This window comes from Pseudonaja textilis, chromosome 14 (assembly GCF_049901715.1).
Source record: "Pseudonaja textilis isolate UNSWEBS1 chromosome 14, rPseTex1.2, whole genome shotgun sequence".
NCBI classification, from domain to species: domain Eukaryota; kingdom Metazoa; phylum Chordata; class Lepidosauria; order Squamata; family Elapidae; genus Pseudonaja; species Pseudonaja textilis.
Window position 1 is genome coordinate 15,495,127 of NC_142003.1, and position 16,495 is coordinate 15,511,621.

Sequence of the window (16,495 nt, forward strand, 5' to 3'; positions counted from 1 at the left end):
GGCAAATGGACGAAACTAATTTAACAGTCAATCATTCTTTTCCTGTAATATTAAGCGCGGTAGTATATTGGCTACAAGGAGCAATGAACCCATTTCAACATCCTAAAACTCCCCAGATTCATTATAATAAAACCACAACAAGCCAGCCTAAAACAATATAAGTTTCTTTTACCTTAATAAAAAGGTAAAATATAATAAAACCACAACAAGCCAGCCTAAAACAATATAAGTTTCTTTTACCTTCACTTCTTAAATTCTGGTTTTCTGAATCTACACAGGGTGTAATAAAAATGTAAAATCTGGAAGGATGGGAGGGTAAGCTTTGTCTTCTGGTCAGAATCAATAATATACTCTATTTTCTTACGAGGAAAAACCATCAAAATCATGCACAATATGACGTAGCTGATTTGAAAATAAATTATCTTTATGGAATTGTGTCTTATCGGTAGACTGAAATAGTCACCTCCCACCTGCAAATTAATAAACTTGTCAAATGAGTGATGTCAAGATTGATGTGCAGCCCCTGTGAAAACCAGGAAGAGGAGGAGGAGGAGGAGGAGGAGGAGGAGGAGCAGGAGGAGGAAATACTTTCTAAAGAAAGGGAACAAATTAGACACATTTAAATCAAAAAAGATGAGAATTTGACTTTCTTGTGAAGAACATTTTATTTGTTCTTTATTTGGAAATTTTTTGAATAATTTTGAGGATTAAAATAATTTTGCCAGATGTCAATTTAGGTATAATTTATCCCTAAAGAGCTGTGTCCTTTTGTTAGTTAGGCAGGACTAACTTCTAGGTAAATAATATGTCAAAATATAGGATTCCTCGATGCCTATCACAGTTGCTACTATTGAGCCAGCTACCATCTCTGATCTGACCATTGTCTAATCTGTAGCTCCTCATCTTCTCTCCCACACACTATTACATTCACACTGCCTCAAATACACAGGTTTTTTTTGGCTATACCAGTGCAGGGGGTGGGGGCTGGGGGGAAATGTACTTTCGTATTTGCAAGATTGATGTGAGCCTTGTGAGCTAGTCCAGCCAAGAAACATACCCCAAAGAACTATCTCTAGATTTATGGTAAGGTTACAGGAACAGAAACTTGCAAGTCTGAAAACATCTCTCTCCTCTCAGAAGAGACTGGACAGCCACTTGTCTGGAATGGTAGAAGTTCTCCTGCTTGAGCAGGGGGTTGGACTAGAAGACCTCCAAGGTCCCTTCCAACTCCGTTATTCTGTTCTGTTCTACATGTAGAGTGAATTACAAACCTTTCCTGGGGATTCTACTCAGCCAACCATAGTTCTTCAATAGAGCATTTGGCCCCAGAGATTGCAGACAGCATACCTAGGCAAAAAGGGGTAGGGTCTTTGGCTGCACTGGGTTCATCTGACTTTTTTGACCTTCCCCTTGTTGAACCTGCTAGGTTTTCCTCACTCAACAAAGCCCAGCCACCATTTTGAAGAGCAAGACTCAAAAAACCTCTGTTGCTAGGCAACCACCAGACAGATCCCACATTAAGTGGGGGAAAATAAGAGATGCTTCTCCCCCCGCTTTTTGTCCAAACCATGATTGTTTCTTTGATAAAGCTACTGCATGCCACCTTATTAAGAAGTGAGATATTATCACGAAAAAGCCATAAGAACAAGTTCCCTTTTCTGAAACTGACTTTTTCATTTGTACCTTTGTAGTGTATTTTTTAAAATCGATATCTTATTTCATTATCTTGTTATACAATAATTTTGGTGTTCTAGGTGAGAAAAATTGCTTATTTCCCCTTAACATTTAGACCTTTGTATATTTTCAAGCTGGAATATGAAATCCTGCTCCTATTAGGGAAAGAACTTCAACATCAGTTTTGCTTAAACCTTTACCCAAAAAAATATTCTTTTCTGGTTAATGTGTTCACTTCAGTTTATGGAATTTTTTTTTTCCTCATGACCTTTCTTTCATGACTGCTAACTGAAGCATCCACTACATCTTTCTGATCTGCATAACCACTGGAACATAGATAATTGCTTGTAGGGTTTTGTCTGCTTTTGCCGGAAAAAAAAAGAAGAAATGCTATAATGACGTGAGTAGCCACAGGTATACCTCACTGAGCAAGGCCAGGGGAGAAAAATAATTCCACAGCATAATTGTTAAGCAGGAAAGGACATTGGGGAAATCAGAAAACTGGCAAAATAAATGTGGCAGAGTGAAATGCAGACATTTGCTGATCAGGATTAGTTTGGAACAGAACAGAATAACAGAGCTGGAAGGGACCTGGGAGGTCTTCTAGTCTAATCCCTTACTCAAGAAGGAGACCCCGTATCATTGAGACAAATGGCTGTCCAGTCTCTTTTTGAAAGCCTCCAGTGATGGGGCACCCACAACTTCTGAGGGCAAGCCGTTCCATTGGTTAATTTCTCCTTAATTCTAGGTTGCTTCTCTCCTTGATGAGTTTCCATCCCTTGCTTCTTGTCCTGCCTTCAGGTGATTTGCAAAATAAGTCGACCCCCCACTTCTTTGTGGCAATCACTGTCTAAGGTGAGCAATAAGCAAGCGAGAAAAGATTGCTTTCACTCCGTGCATTGGAAAAGATTCCTGAACGAGCTCTTTCAGGAATCAAAAGTATGATGGAGGATGAAAAAAAAAAGTCATTTCAGTATATAGATAGAAGACGTGGCTCAATCATCTTCTTTTAATGACCTCATAATCCCATGCAGGATGGAATCTGGGCAACTGAATGGAGCTGAGTGTTTACTGGCTGGATGCCCTTCCTGTCACCAATGCGAAGTTTTTCCCCCCAGCAGATATATTCTCATTGTGCCCAGAGAGAGAAATATCTGCCTCTACCTAGGATCGAACTCACAGCCTCCTGATTGTGAGGTGAGAGCTCCACCTCTAGGCCACCACACTGCTCTAGAAGACATGGCTCAATACATGGCTGAAATCATGGTAGAACTTTTACCACATTTGATAATCCCAGATAAAGTATGCTGGCTTGTTCATCAAATAGAGAACTCAGATCACATCCCAACTAAAGCCAGTTTGGTGTAGTAATGAAGACATTGGGCTAGAAACTGGAAGATTAGTGAGTTCTAGTCCTTTCTTAGTCAGGAAGCCACCTTGATGGCTTCACCCCAGCTCCTCCCTCTCAATATGTTCTAGCCATCTGATTTCTCCTTCGCATGTCTTCCTTAAGTAAACCATGGGTCCGTCTTCTCACCTGCTCAGCTCACTCAATGGGGCTGATTGACCTCAATGAAAGAGACAAGGGAATGGATGATGGTGGGAGATAAGAAGCCCTTGCTCAAAACCACCAAGAGTCCCCACCTTCCCTCCAATCTTGGAGTCAACCCTGTTGCTTTGTCTCATATCAAAAGCTTCATACAGTTCTTCTCTCTCAGTCCAACCTCTCTTGCAGGGACACTGTTGTTTGGAAAAGTGAACGTATGCTACCTTGAGCTCTCGATGAAAGGTGGGACTTTAGATAAACAAGACAACTTTCAAATAAAGTGGCAGCAGAGAAGTTGGGGGACTTTATGTAAGAATGGCTTACATGTGTGGATTATGCACCTGTGATTATAAAGAAACATGCTCATCCTTTATTAAAACTGTAACCTGTATGAAAAGTCCTCACTCTTATTTTTGTATTTTAATTTCCCTTTTTCTTACTCTAACTTTTTTGGGTTCTGCTTAATTGTTTTATTTTAAAAAAGAAAATAATTAAACGATAAATATCACAAGGTCGGCAATAGAGTGAAGGCAGTAAAATGTTCCTCTGGGCAATGACGTTAACCCTCTGGAGCGCCGTCCTATCTGCCATGGTGCAATTGGCAAACTATACAGAGGTGCAGTAAGTTAAAATACTCTATATAGTGCAGTGGGAGAAGGTCAGAAGAAGTGGTTCTTCTGTGCCTATGTGATTTATTCCATAAATTTTTATACTCTTGGTAAAATAATGTCTCAGGAGTTTCTTTTTCTGGATTCACCAACTGGACAAGTTGACAGAATGGTTGTAAGTTGAGGATTGCCTGTCCAGCGAGCATGGGGCAGGGTCCCACCCCACAGTAACCTGTTGCGTGATTTTCTAGCGTGTGCAAATTTGAATAGAAAGTTTTAGAGTTGCAATCTGCATCATGAAATAATGGGAAGTGAGCGATCCAAAATGGCGGGGGGAAGGGGGTACTTACTCATCAGGGAAACATGTATTAGATTGGTTTACTTGGAAATATGGATTGGAACACATGTCCCACTGTTCCCAAGGTCCAGAAAATAATTTCATCTCTGTGGGATAAAAATACCAGAGAGAAGCCCATAAATATTACTGTCCCCTTAATGGCAACTAATCCAAATCCTTTGACTTGAAGTCTTCAAAAATATACTGAAATACAAATGTGAGCACTGACAGATTAATGCAGCCGGTATCATTCAACAGCCCAATGAATCGGAGTCTCTAAATTTCATTTAGATGATTTCCTCAGAAGCATTAATTACTTTTGTGCTGAAATTTGACAGACATCCAAAACCTCCTTCCAACCATTATCCCATTTTCGCTTACAAATAAAGATTGCAAATCCGAATTATTGGCTTCTAGGACAGGCTTGGAAAAAAAAGAAAAAGAAACCCAATCATATCTCAGTCCAAATTTGGATCTCCTGCATGCCTGTCTCTGTATCAGCCATGCTGGGAACTTTTACAATGGGATGTAGGGATTCTCTTTCCATTAAAGAGAGCTTTCAGAATCTATTATTAAATTGGTCACAATAAACAACCTTCTGCAACTATTAGACCTGCCCCAATTTGATCCTTAGGAAAGAAAGACCCTTGACTCCGTTGTGCTGAATGGCAATAGCACTTAGATTTATATGCCACTTTGTAGTGCTTTACAGCCTTCTCTAAATGGTTGTACCTGCTTAGAAGCAAAAGGTTATTTTACTAAAAAGATTTTGGCTGCAGTAAAGTCAGGCTAGCACTGGGTTTCCCGTGCTTAAAAGCCAATCAGAACTCACTGAGATGTTTTGAGAACGCTGAGATGTTTGGGGCAATTGGCACTCTTTCTCAGGGTTCCTGGCCTTGGATTCTGGTGCAAACTTATGCTGAGCTCCTCTGGTCTTCCCCAACTGTCATTACCCCCCCCCCCCATGTATACACACATCTTTATTGCCCATCTATCCTTCCATCCCCACCCCCCTTCTAGCCTTTGATGGCAGGATGCCTGTGAGGTGCCAAGCCGAGCCCGGCAGACCTGATAGTAATATTATTATGGTTTGGGCTTCAGTGAGTATTAGGGAGGTTAAGATCTCTGTGTGTCACTCAGATAGATTGGCCAATGGTTCATGGGCTGGGTCACTCCCATAACAAATGGCTGGCTAGCTGGATTTTTTGATCTAAACCATTTCATGGTAAGACATAAGAGATTTCATGGAGTTTCGTTTGAAAAAGGACTGCGTTTGCGGAACACCCACAGCTGAAAACACTGGACACAATCTACATGACTGTGCTCTGTAGAGCTGCACTCTGCACTCTGCATAAAGGGCTGCTGACTTGGATTCGTATTTAAAAATACTGGGGCACCTGGAGAATCTGTATTACATTTTGCAGGAAACAAACCTGCAAATGACTAGCAAGACCTCACTCTTTATTTCAAAGGTTGTTTCAAAGAGAATGGATTGTTTAGATCAGATTGGGGTTAACTGTCAGGGTGATGACTTAGCATGAACATATCCTATTGTTTTCTGTATATTTATATTAAATTTATATTTTTGATATGGTCAGATGACTAAATCAACAAATATTGTAGCATTGTATTGTCTATCAGATAGACTCTATCCTATCCTATCGTATCCTATCCTATCCTATCCTATCCTATCATATCCTATCGTATCCTATCCTATCCTATCCTATCCTATCCTATCCTATCCTATCCTATCCTATCATTCTCATTCTCATTCCATTATTCTATTCTATTCTATTCTATTCTATTCTATTCTATTCTATTCTATTCTATTCTATTCTATTCCATCCCATCCCTCTATTCTATTCTATTCTATTCTATTCTATTCTATTCTATTCCATCCCATCCCATCCCATCCCATCCCATCCCATCCCATTCCATTCCATTCTTCATTCCAATATTCTATTTTATCCTGCTCTATTCCCCCCTATCCTATTCTATCCTGCTCTGTCCTGTCCCATCCTATCCTACCCTACCCTACCCTACCCTACCCTATCCCATCCCATCCCATCCCATCCATCCCATTCCATTCCAATCTACCCTACCTTGCCCTACCCTACCCTACCCTCTAACCCATTCTTCTAAACCACAGAAGTTCCCTCCTCTGATGTCTTACATATTCCTGAAAGAAATGTTTTCATTTCCAGCTTTATATCAGTCAAGGTCACACAGTTCAGAGGAAGGTCTGGAAAAATCCCTTGCTGAGTCATCTGGAAAGAGCTGCTGTTCATTAAACAGACAGTCCTGAAACAACAAGAATGTCTTTGATCTGATGAAGTTGCAAATCACTCAAACCCATAATGGTTTTTTTGTTTAATCTGGTTTAGGCTTATAAATGACTCAAGGTATTATGGATTGTTCAACCACTATTAGCTAAAATACACCAGGCACGGACAATATTTCAATGATTGAGATACATCTAACATGTTTTTAATTTTGCTGAATACAATGTAGTACAAAAATGGAAAAAAAAGATGTTGAGACCTTAGAAAGACTGCAGAGAAGAGCAACGAAGATGATTAGAGGCTGGAGACTAAAACTTATGTTGAAGAGTTGTGGGAATTAGGTATGTCTAGTCCAAGAGTCTTCAAACTTGGCAAGTTTAAGACTTGTGGACTTCAACTCCCAGAATTCCTGAGCTGACATAACTGGAGGAAGAATTCTGGGAGTTGAAGTCCACAAACCTTAAAGCTGTCAAGTTTGAAGACCCCTGGTCTAGTCTAACAAAGAAAAGGACTAGAGTTAACAGTACTTGAGGGGCCATCACAGAAAAGAGAGGGTTGACTTATTCTCCTAGGGACCTGAGGCCAAGGCAAGAAGTAATGGGTGGAAGATCATTAAAGAGAGCAAACTTAGAATTGAGACATTTCCTGAAAGTGAGAACAGTTAATTCATGGAATGGCTTAACTCTGGAAGTTGTGGGTGCACCACACTGGAGGTTTTCAAGGAGAGTCTGGACAGCCACTTGTCTTGAGCAGCGGGTTGGACTAGAAGATCTCCAAGGCCCCTTCCAACTTCGCTATTCTATGTTCTATGAACATGAAAAGGGATTCTGGTAGTTTATCACCTGAAATGCAGACATGGGCAATGCACAGTTCCTAGCTTTGAAAGGGTGCTTTTTTAAAAAAAATAATTTTTCAGTCAAAGCATAGATTCACAAAACAATGTGACCTCACACCTTGAAAGAGCAAAGGGAAGTTGCATCCATGCTTTGTTCCCTGTAATTCCATTTTTTTCTCAGCATGCCAGGACAGTCAGAAAAGGCAACTGAAGGCTGTTTCAAAGAAAAACTGCTAAAAGGTGAAGATTCCCTCCCCTGAGTGGAGATAAACTGATGAATTCTTCACATGGTTTTCTTAATGGCTGCAACAGAAGTGGCTTGCTATTGCCTTCTTCCACAATATATTTCAGACTTCTCAGTTGGAGGTGACTACAAGGATCAACCTCTTCAACCTTTGGAACTGTCCAAGAAAGCATTTAAAACAGGGGTCTGCAACCTGTGGCTCTGGAGCCATATGCGGCTCTTTGGGCCCTCTGCTGAGGCTTCCTGTTGGCTGATCCCACCATTGCCTGACCCCTCCCTTTTCCCATCACTCCTTGCCTGGCCTGAGAAGGTAAGGATGATGGCAGGGGATGGAGACTTGCTCCATATTTCAGAGCAGGAGGTGACTGGGTCAGAGTGAGTGATGTCGAGTTAGCCACATGCCCACCCAGTCACACCGGTTATTAAATTATTGGCTCCTGGTGTTTTCTTTTTTGTAAGAAACAGATCCAAATGGCTTTTTGAATGTTTAAGGATACAGACCCCTGATTTAAACCATACGTGAGAGGGGGAGGTCCAGCCACTTCTAAAACCCTGGAGAGATAAAGGAACATCCATAATTAGACTGTTGGACAGATTTTAGCCTCAGCCCTGAGATTTTCTGGTGGTCTCTCATCCAAATACAAAGCAGTTGTTCTAAGTCTATGATCTAAACCTATGAGATCAGACAAGGACAAATGAATGCCTCCACTTCGTTGACCAAGTGGAGTCTCCTTCAGGCTGAATTTCAGCTCTTGGTAACATCATCTATATTTTCTTGGGTTGCCTTTGTTTTCTTCCAAAATGTTCTTGAAGTTTCCAGTCTACTTTATACCTCTTGGATTTCCGATTTCCCATTCAGGTCCAATTGAATTTCAACCTTTGCTAGATTTTAAGGAGATCAATCCAAGCTAACAAGGTTCTGCCCCTGGCTTTGGCACTGTGAGTGCCTTAAAAACCAGCTAGAAAATGATGCCACATTGTATTGTTATAAACAGACATCATAAATCTAGAGCTATTATATAGGTTCTCCTGCTTGAGCTGGGGGCTGGACTAGAAGATCTCCAAGGTCCCTTCCAGATTTGATTTGATTTGATTTGACCTGATTCTATTCTATTCTATTCTATTCTATTCTATTCTATTCTATTCTATTCTATTCTATTCTATTCTACTCTACCCTACCCTACCCTACCCTACCCTACTCTACTCTACTACTCTATTCTCATTTAGAAGCATCTTGCAGAATATAGCCATAACTTCCATTCAAATATATAGAGTTCTATTTCCTAGAAATTTCTGCTAGCTTTCACCATTGCTGTAAGGGAAAATTTCTACAATCTTCAGCAGCAAAAACACATCGGAAATCTTTCCAGAAACTGGAAAGCTACTGAATCCAGTTTCCGTAATCAAGAGGATGTTATTTCAGCTCTCCCTGACCCTTGCCTATGATTAGCAGAGGCAAATGAATACAATGTGCAGGCTAAATGATGCAAAAGAAGAGCCCTTTTGCAGAAATTGCTTAATTTATTGGGGAGGTTTTTAAAGCGAACAAAGTCTATACTAAATGACAACAACCAATAATGCAAACCTTCTTTTATCCTTGGCAGAATCTTATTGCATGAGTCAGTTGGAATTGTTATTTCTTTTCATTGGGTCTGATAATGAAGGTTGTTATTATAGTGGAGTGGGGTGAAGGGAAAGTTGGATATTTCCATATTGCACCAAAAATATAGGACAATTCATTGGAGGGTCACCATGTGCTGTTACCAAATGAACAGAATAACAGAGTTGGAAGGGACCTTGGAGGTCTTCTAGTCCAACTCCCAAGCTGGAAACCTTCTCCCATTCCAGACAAATGGCTGTCCAGTCGCTTCTTAAAAGCCTCCAGCGATGGGGCACTCACAACTTGTAAAGGCAAGCCACTCCACTGGTGAATTGTTTTCACTGTTAGGAAGTTTCTCCTTAATTCCATGTTGCTTTTCCCTTTGATGAGTTTCCATTCACTGCAGTGGTGGTATTCTACTGGTTTGGCCTGGTTTTGCCGAACCGGTAGCGGCGAGGACCAGCAGAAACTGAACCGGTTTTCTCCACCACTCTGCTATTGGGTCCACCTGCCTGCCCGGGCTCCCATACTTACCTTTATCCTCCGAATTTGAAGTGCAGCTGCTTTGCGCGGCACAGCAGAGTGCCATATAGCAGTTGCTGAAGTGACCAGGAGAGTGCAGGCTTGCAAGAGTAGAGTTAGACTGCCTCTGTGCCTGCGCAAAGTGTGCCTTTGGTGTGCGTGCACATGCAAAGTGTGTGCACGTGTGCAAAGCATGCCCATCAAGCCACCTCCACCGAACCAGTGGTAAAAATATTTGAATCCCACCACTGATTGATTGTTTCTTCTCTTGCCTTCCAATGCTCTGGAAAATACGTGGACCCCTTCTTCTTTGTGGCAGACCCTCAAATATTGGAAGACTGCTATCATGTCAACCCTAGTCTTTGTTTTCACTAGACTAGACAAACCCAATTCCTGCAACCTTCATAGGTTTTAGCCTCCAGCCCTCTAATCATCTTTCTTCCTCTTCTCTGCTCTCTTTCTAGAGTCTCAATATCTTTTTTTTTTATAATATGGTGATCAAAACTGGCTGCGGTATTCTAAGTGTGGTCTTACTAAGGCTTTATAAAGTGATATTAATACTTCACGTGACCTTGATTCTATGCCTCTGTTAATGCTATCTGGGATTGCTGCACATGATCGGCTAGTAATATTTACAGACATGCGAGCATATGTGCTTTATTCTCCTCCAGAAGTTATATCTTGCATATTGGAAGATGCAGAAGTGAAGACACAGATGTCCTTCATTGCAAAGACAATTGTGTCCTGCCTGGGGTATATTTTGTTGTGGGAACCCCAAGATTGCTGGTGCCACTGGCCACACTTGGGTGTCATTACTGCAGAATGAAATCAATCTTTGTGTGTGTGTGAGCAGCTTAGCACGGGTCCCCCCAGTTTCAATGGCTGCTCCATAATTCAAGCAAGCTGTTTGCACGCTCCCCCATTCCTTTCGCCATATGCTCACTCCCCCCAAATGCTGGGGCCAAGAACCTGTCTTGCTGCATTGGTGGGGCAAAGCGTGCGCTTCTATCGCTGCATCAGCAGTTCATCATCACTCAAGGAACCAAGATTAACAAGCTTATTATGGAGCAAAGTCCTAATTAGCAAGTGTAGCAGGTATGCGGGTGTTCACTCGGACGGCAGAGCTTTCCAATTATGAGCAGCTCATTATAAAAAATAAAGCCAGATGCTTGTCCCAATTTCAGAAGCCTGGGGAAATAGGAACACCCAACCCCCCTCATTGGCTCACCCCCCCCCCCCTTGCAATCCATTTTCTCTTCTCTGGCTGGTGAAGAGTAAATGGAGAGGTGGCAGGTAGAGAGGCAAACAAGAACAAAATCGGAGAAAGGAAGAAGAAGAAGAAGGAGGAGGAGGAGGAGGAGGAGGAGGAGGAGGAGGAGGAGGAGGAGGAGGAGGAGGAGGAGGAGGAGGAGGAGACTTTGATTTTAATGATAGCTAAGGGACTTTCACTTGCAGAGATGAAAGAGCTGTAGGGTGTGTGAGTGTGTGCGTGTGCGCGCGTGTGTGTCCATGCACAAATAAACACACATGTACACAAAAGAAGCAAGTAGGAATGAATAGTATAAACTGTGAGTGCCTTAAGAACCAGCTAGAATATGATGCCATATTGTATTATTATAAATAGATGCCATTAATCTAGAGCTATTGTATAGGTTCTCCTGCTTGAGCAGAATGTTGTGGTTCACCAGCAGCATGTGCAGACAGCAGTGAAATCAGGCAGTGAGGGAGAACGGGGTCCAGTCTGGGAGTCTAGAGAGGACTTGGATGAGGGTTCTGTGTATGATGAAGAGATGGAGCCAGGACCATCTGGGAGCGGGGTGCTGACTCTGGAGCCTTTGGAGTCTGGCAGCACTGAAGCAGAGGACCCAGGGGAGCCTGTTCCCAGTGCGTATGTGTGCAGAGCTGCTAGAAGGCAAGAGAAGCTGAAGCAGAAGGAGCAACTCTGAAGTAAGGCTGGGAGGTGATTACCCCTCCCATAAGGTATAAAGGACAGGCAAAGGTAGAGAAACCTTTGCAGGAAGCAAAGTCGTTCAATCGGTTCAGAGTCATTCTTGAGGATCTTTGTGCTTTGGTTGGGAATTTTTCTAGTTCATTTGACACTTCTGTTATTGGCAGCACTTTACAGGAAAGAAAGGTGGGTGCTTATCTCGACTGTTTGAGACTCATTACTAGCTGGGAATGAAAATAATTCCCAGAATTGCCATAAAACAAGACTTGTTTTTAAAATAAGCATGTGAGTAATTAAAGTTTCGGAAGCCTTGGTCAGAACACAGAGGGCTGGACTAGAAGATCTCCAAGGTTCTATTCTATTCTATTCTATTCTATTCTATTCTATTCTATTCTATTCTATCCCATCCCATCCCATCCCATCCTTTATGCAGGGGAATACAAGCCCTTTTCAGACGGAAACAGTTCCTCCTTCCACCCTCCCATCTTTGAGGCATCTTCTTTGAGGGATCACCCTCCAACAAGTAGATAAGACCAGGATGAAAATTAATGTCTTTTAATTTGTAGTTAATGAATACTAAAATTCCATTAATGAAATGCAATTCATATAATTATGCTCCGTGTGCTGAATAATTTCCCCCCTGAATATTTAAAATCGCAGTTTAAGAGCAATGGTTGGAGATTCCTGGGGTTGTCATACCGAGTTGCATACCCAGCTCTGGAATTTCTTTGTTTACTTACTCTTGGCCAGAGATAACATTCAGGTCAGAAGAGGTGACATTTTAATTGCATTTTATTCTGGGCAGGTTCAACAGGAAAAAAAACAAATCCAGACTCAATAGGCAATCAGCAGGAGAGGGTATAGGAGGAGTCTGGTGATACAAATGGAATTGGAGCAGAAATGCCATTAAGTGGACCTATTGGGGATCTCAAGTCCTCTCCCACTGTGGATTATCAAGAGCAGACAATATCTGAAACTCAGGGTTGAACTGTGGAGTCCATGGTGCTATCTGAATTTGGTAGTTTTCTTGCATACATTTCATTGCTCAACTTATAAAAAACATGTTGAGACTCTAGAAAGAGTGCAAAGAAGAGCAACCAAGATGATGGAACTGGAGGCTAAAACATATGATGAACGGTTGCAGGAACTGGGCTTGGCTAGTCTAGTGAAGCGAAGGACCAGGGGAGGCATGATAGCAATCTCTGAGGGGCTGCCACAGAGAGGAGGAAGGGGTCAAGCTATTTTCCAAGGCACCCAACGGCCAGACAAGGAATAATGGATGGAAACTGATCATGGAGAGATTCAACCTGGAAATAAGGAGAAATTTTCTGACAGTGAGAGCAATCAACCAATGGAACAGAAGTTGCCTTCAGAAATTGTGGGAGCTTCATCACTGGAGGCTTTCAAGAAGAGATTGGACTGCCATTTGTCAGAAATGGTGTAGAGTCTCCTTCTTGGGTGAGGGGTTGGAGTAGAAGTTCTACATGGTCCCTTCCAACTCTGTTAATCTGCATCTGTATCAGTACTACTGGTAGTGAGTGTGGGATTTCCTCTATGTTTAAATACCATCACTTGTCTTGCTGATGATGGTATGGGTATAATTTTCCACTCAGTTGTACCTTAGTTAGGTCATTGCTTTCTGTTGGTCCTCAGAGAACTAAGAATGAGAAAACTACAACTCCACCAATGTTGTCAAGGCAAGGTACTATAGGTAAACTCTTCACACTCACTAGCATTGATGTTATTACCTCGGACAATGAAACATCTGCAAACAACCAAGCTCAGAGAACATCAAGAATAGAGCCATGGTGGTGCAGTGGTTAGAACGCAGTATTGCAGACTAATTCTGATGACTGACAACTGCCAGCAGTTCGGCAGTTCGGCAGTTCGATCCTCACCAGCTCAAGATTGACAGCATTCCACCCGCCTGTGAGGTCAGTAAAATGAGGACCCAGATTGTTGGGGGCAATAAGCTGACTCTGTAAACCGCTTAGAGAGGGCTGGAAAGCACTGGAAGGTGTTATATAAGTCTAAGTGCTACTGCCATTAATGTTTAGAGGCACTTCAGAGATTGATGGGGGAAACAGGACTTCATCCAGATAAAATGGAGATAATGCAAGTAGGGAAACTAGCTCTTATGGAGAAACGTCTAAAAGTAATCTTACTTTACTTATGAGATTGCATTACTATATGTGACCAAAAGCACAATTTTGGATTTCTGGACTAGGCACACACTAAATGAAGACAACCAAGTGCTATTGATATTCCATTGTTAATTACATTTGCATTTCTGAAATTGTGCTTGGTTTTGATTCAGGACTAAAATTTCTCTCCCTGGGGTGTTCCTAATCTCCTGTATTGGTTTCTAGGATAAACCATGCTCACCCAGATGCCCCTGCCCACCTTAGGGTGGGACTGTCTTGCTACTTGCCTGTAAACCCTCTGAAAAATCAAGCTGACATGTGTGGTGCTCAGTCTGAAATAGACCATCCACGGGGAGTTTGGTTGGCTATTAATCAGAACGCAGCAGTAAATTAGAAAGACTGTTAATGAGAACATTAATAATATTCTCATTTCTTAGGATTCCTCTTCCCCCACCAGCCTTTGAAATGTTGCAGTTTACTTTCTACTTTGAAAGCTCACTTTGCGTCCATGAAGCTTTTCAGACGCTGCCGAAGCCCCCTTCAGTGTAATACGAAGGGATGCGGGGCCAGGAAAGCTTATCTGTCCATGACTTCTCTTATTTATGGTTGCCTTAGAAGCCTTCATCACAATTAAAAGTAATAACACAATTAGAATAATTGTTGTGCCAATCATATGGGGGAGCTTGACCTCAGCTCCATGTTGGTGGGACCTAATTCTCAGTGCTCCTAATTTGTGAGCAATAAAGCTGATTAGCTAAATGGATCTTTTTTACATTTAAAGGCACATTAACGCTGGATTCATTTTCTTCCTAGCTTGATATCCAAGGTGTCCACCATTGGCATGCAGCGGGTTGTAACAAAGATCTTCTCGTAAAGACTACTCATTGTTCTCTCACTGTGTCATTCACCCATTGTGAAAGTTGAAGGCACATTTTTGTCATTTCTGGATCTCACACACTGTGGCCAAGTTCATTATTGGGAGTTCCATAGCCAAACTCTCTCTTCACAATTCTCTAAACACCCACCATCCTGGCAGGGTGAAAAACCTCCAAGATTGGAGAGAAAGAGAGCGTGATCCCACTTTCTCTCTCTCTAACTGAGTAAAATAACCCATTCTCAAGTGGCAAAATAATCGATGACAGACAAGGTCAGAACGAGTTTGAGCAATTGGAGGAAAATTATCTTTAAACTCTCAAAGTTGGCTAAGGACTCTTAGGAATAGCAGGCCAGAGAAGAAATGCACCTTGAAGCTTTATCACCAATATTCCCCAGTCTCCAATGTGCTCCTACCTTAAAACTTCTTGTCCAAAAGTCTCTTTCTTTCTTACTACAAAACTCATGTCATGGATTAATTCCACCTCCCCCACCAAAGATTTTTTTTTTAAAAAAAGAACCCCCCCCCCCTGGTGTTTTTTGCTTCAGGTTATTATACTTCAGGGAAAAATTCAATATTATTGGAACAAAGTAGGAAGATGTGATCTAAGGTTGGTGGATGTTGGAAACTTTCATTTAAGAAGGTCAATCAATGTTCTCCCTTGACTTCAGTTGAGTTATCTACAGGGGAGGTTGGAAAACAGTCAATATGATAGCCATAACCACACAACCACACAACCACTCTTCCTCCTTTTAGGTGGGTCTTAGACCCCTCCCTGGAGATTAGTAAGGTATCTGGTTGCAGAAAACCTCTCTGTAGAGTTAATTTTATTTTGATTGGTGATAGAGAAGGACTGGCAGAACCTGGGGGTGGAGTTAAAAGAGGTATCAACCTAGAATCCTTACATAGCCACAAGTCCAACCTCCCTTGAATTCCATGACCCTTATCTAACTCCAAGCAGGTCCTGTAAGCAGAAGTGGTATTCAGCAGAGAACTGGTAGCAGAAATTTTGAGTCTTTCAGAGAACTGGCAAATTACCCCTGTGACTGGCCCTGCCCTCATCTATCCTCTGCCTCCCATCGAGTCCCAGCTGATGGGTTGGGTCTTCTTTTGTTGCCTTGCACAGGAGAATAGAGCTGGAAAGCAGGTTAGTGGGATGGGAAGGGAATGGAAATTTTACAGTATTCTTCCCCTGCCACGCCACCAAGCCACGCCCACAGAACCAGTAGCATTTTGAATTCCACCACTGCCTGTTAGCTGAGAAGATTTCTGTGCATAGGCATGAGTAGCAATATTTGGAATGGTATTTCCAATTGGATTATCATGTGTAGCCCTGACATTACATCTTATAATGCCAGACCTTGGTATAATAGGCTTCCAGGTAAATTGGGGTGTTTGTTTTCTTAGAGACACAAAGATCAACAGGTCTCCTTGCCAGCCCTCAACACTCAGACAAAACAGAAATTAACATCAGGATTAGTAACAGACCAACAAACAAGCAGCAAACAATACTCCAATCAAGGGACTACCAGACAATCAAACAACAATCAAGGAAACACCAAGGATGCTCCCACTAACAATTTCTGAATTCTAAGCCACCCGGAGTCATTAATTGAGATGGGTAGCTATAGAAATTGAATAACTAAATAAATTAACACTGACAGGGCAAGTGTCATGCCCTTGTTCAGTCCGATTCTGAGGGGGAGATTGAACAGCTGACAGGGAGTGGGAATGTGGATCCAGTGGCTGTGGAAGAAATGGGGGGAAGGGCACAGACCAACTGGGCATTCAGAGGAAGACCCAGGGCCATCCTCTCTTCATCCTAGAGCACGCAGGGAGGAATGGAGAAGGGAGAAACGTGGCTTATGGGAGAGGAAAGAG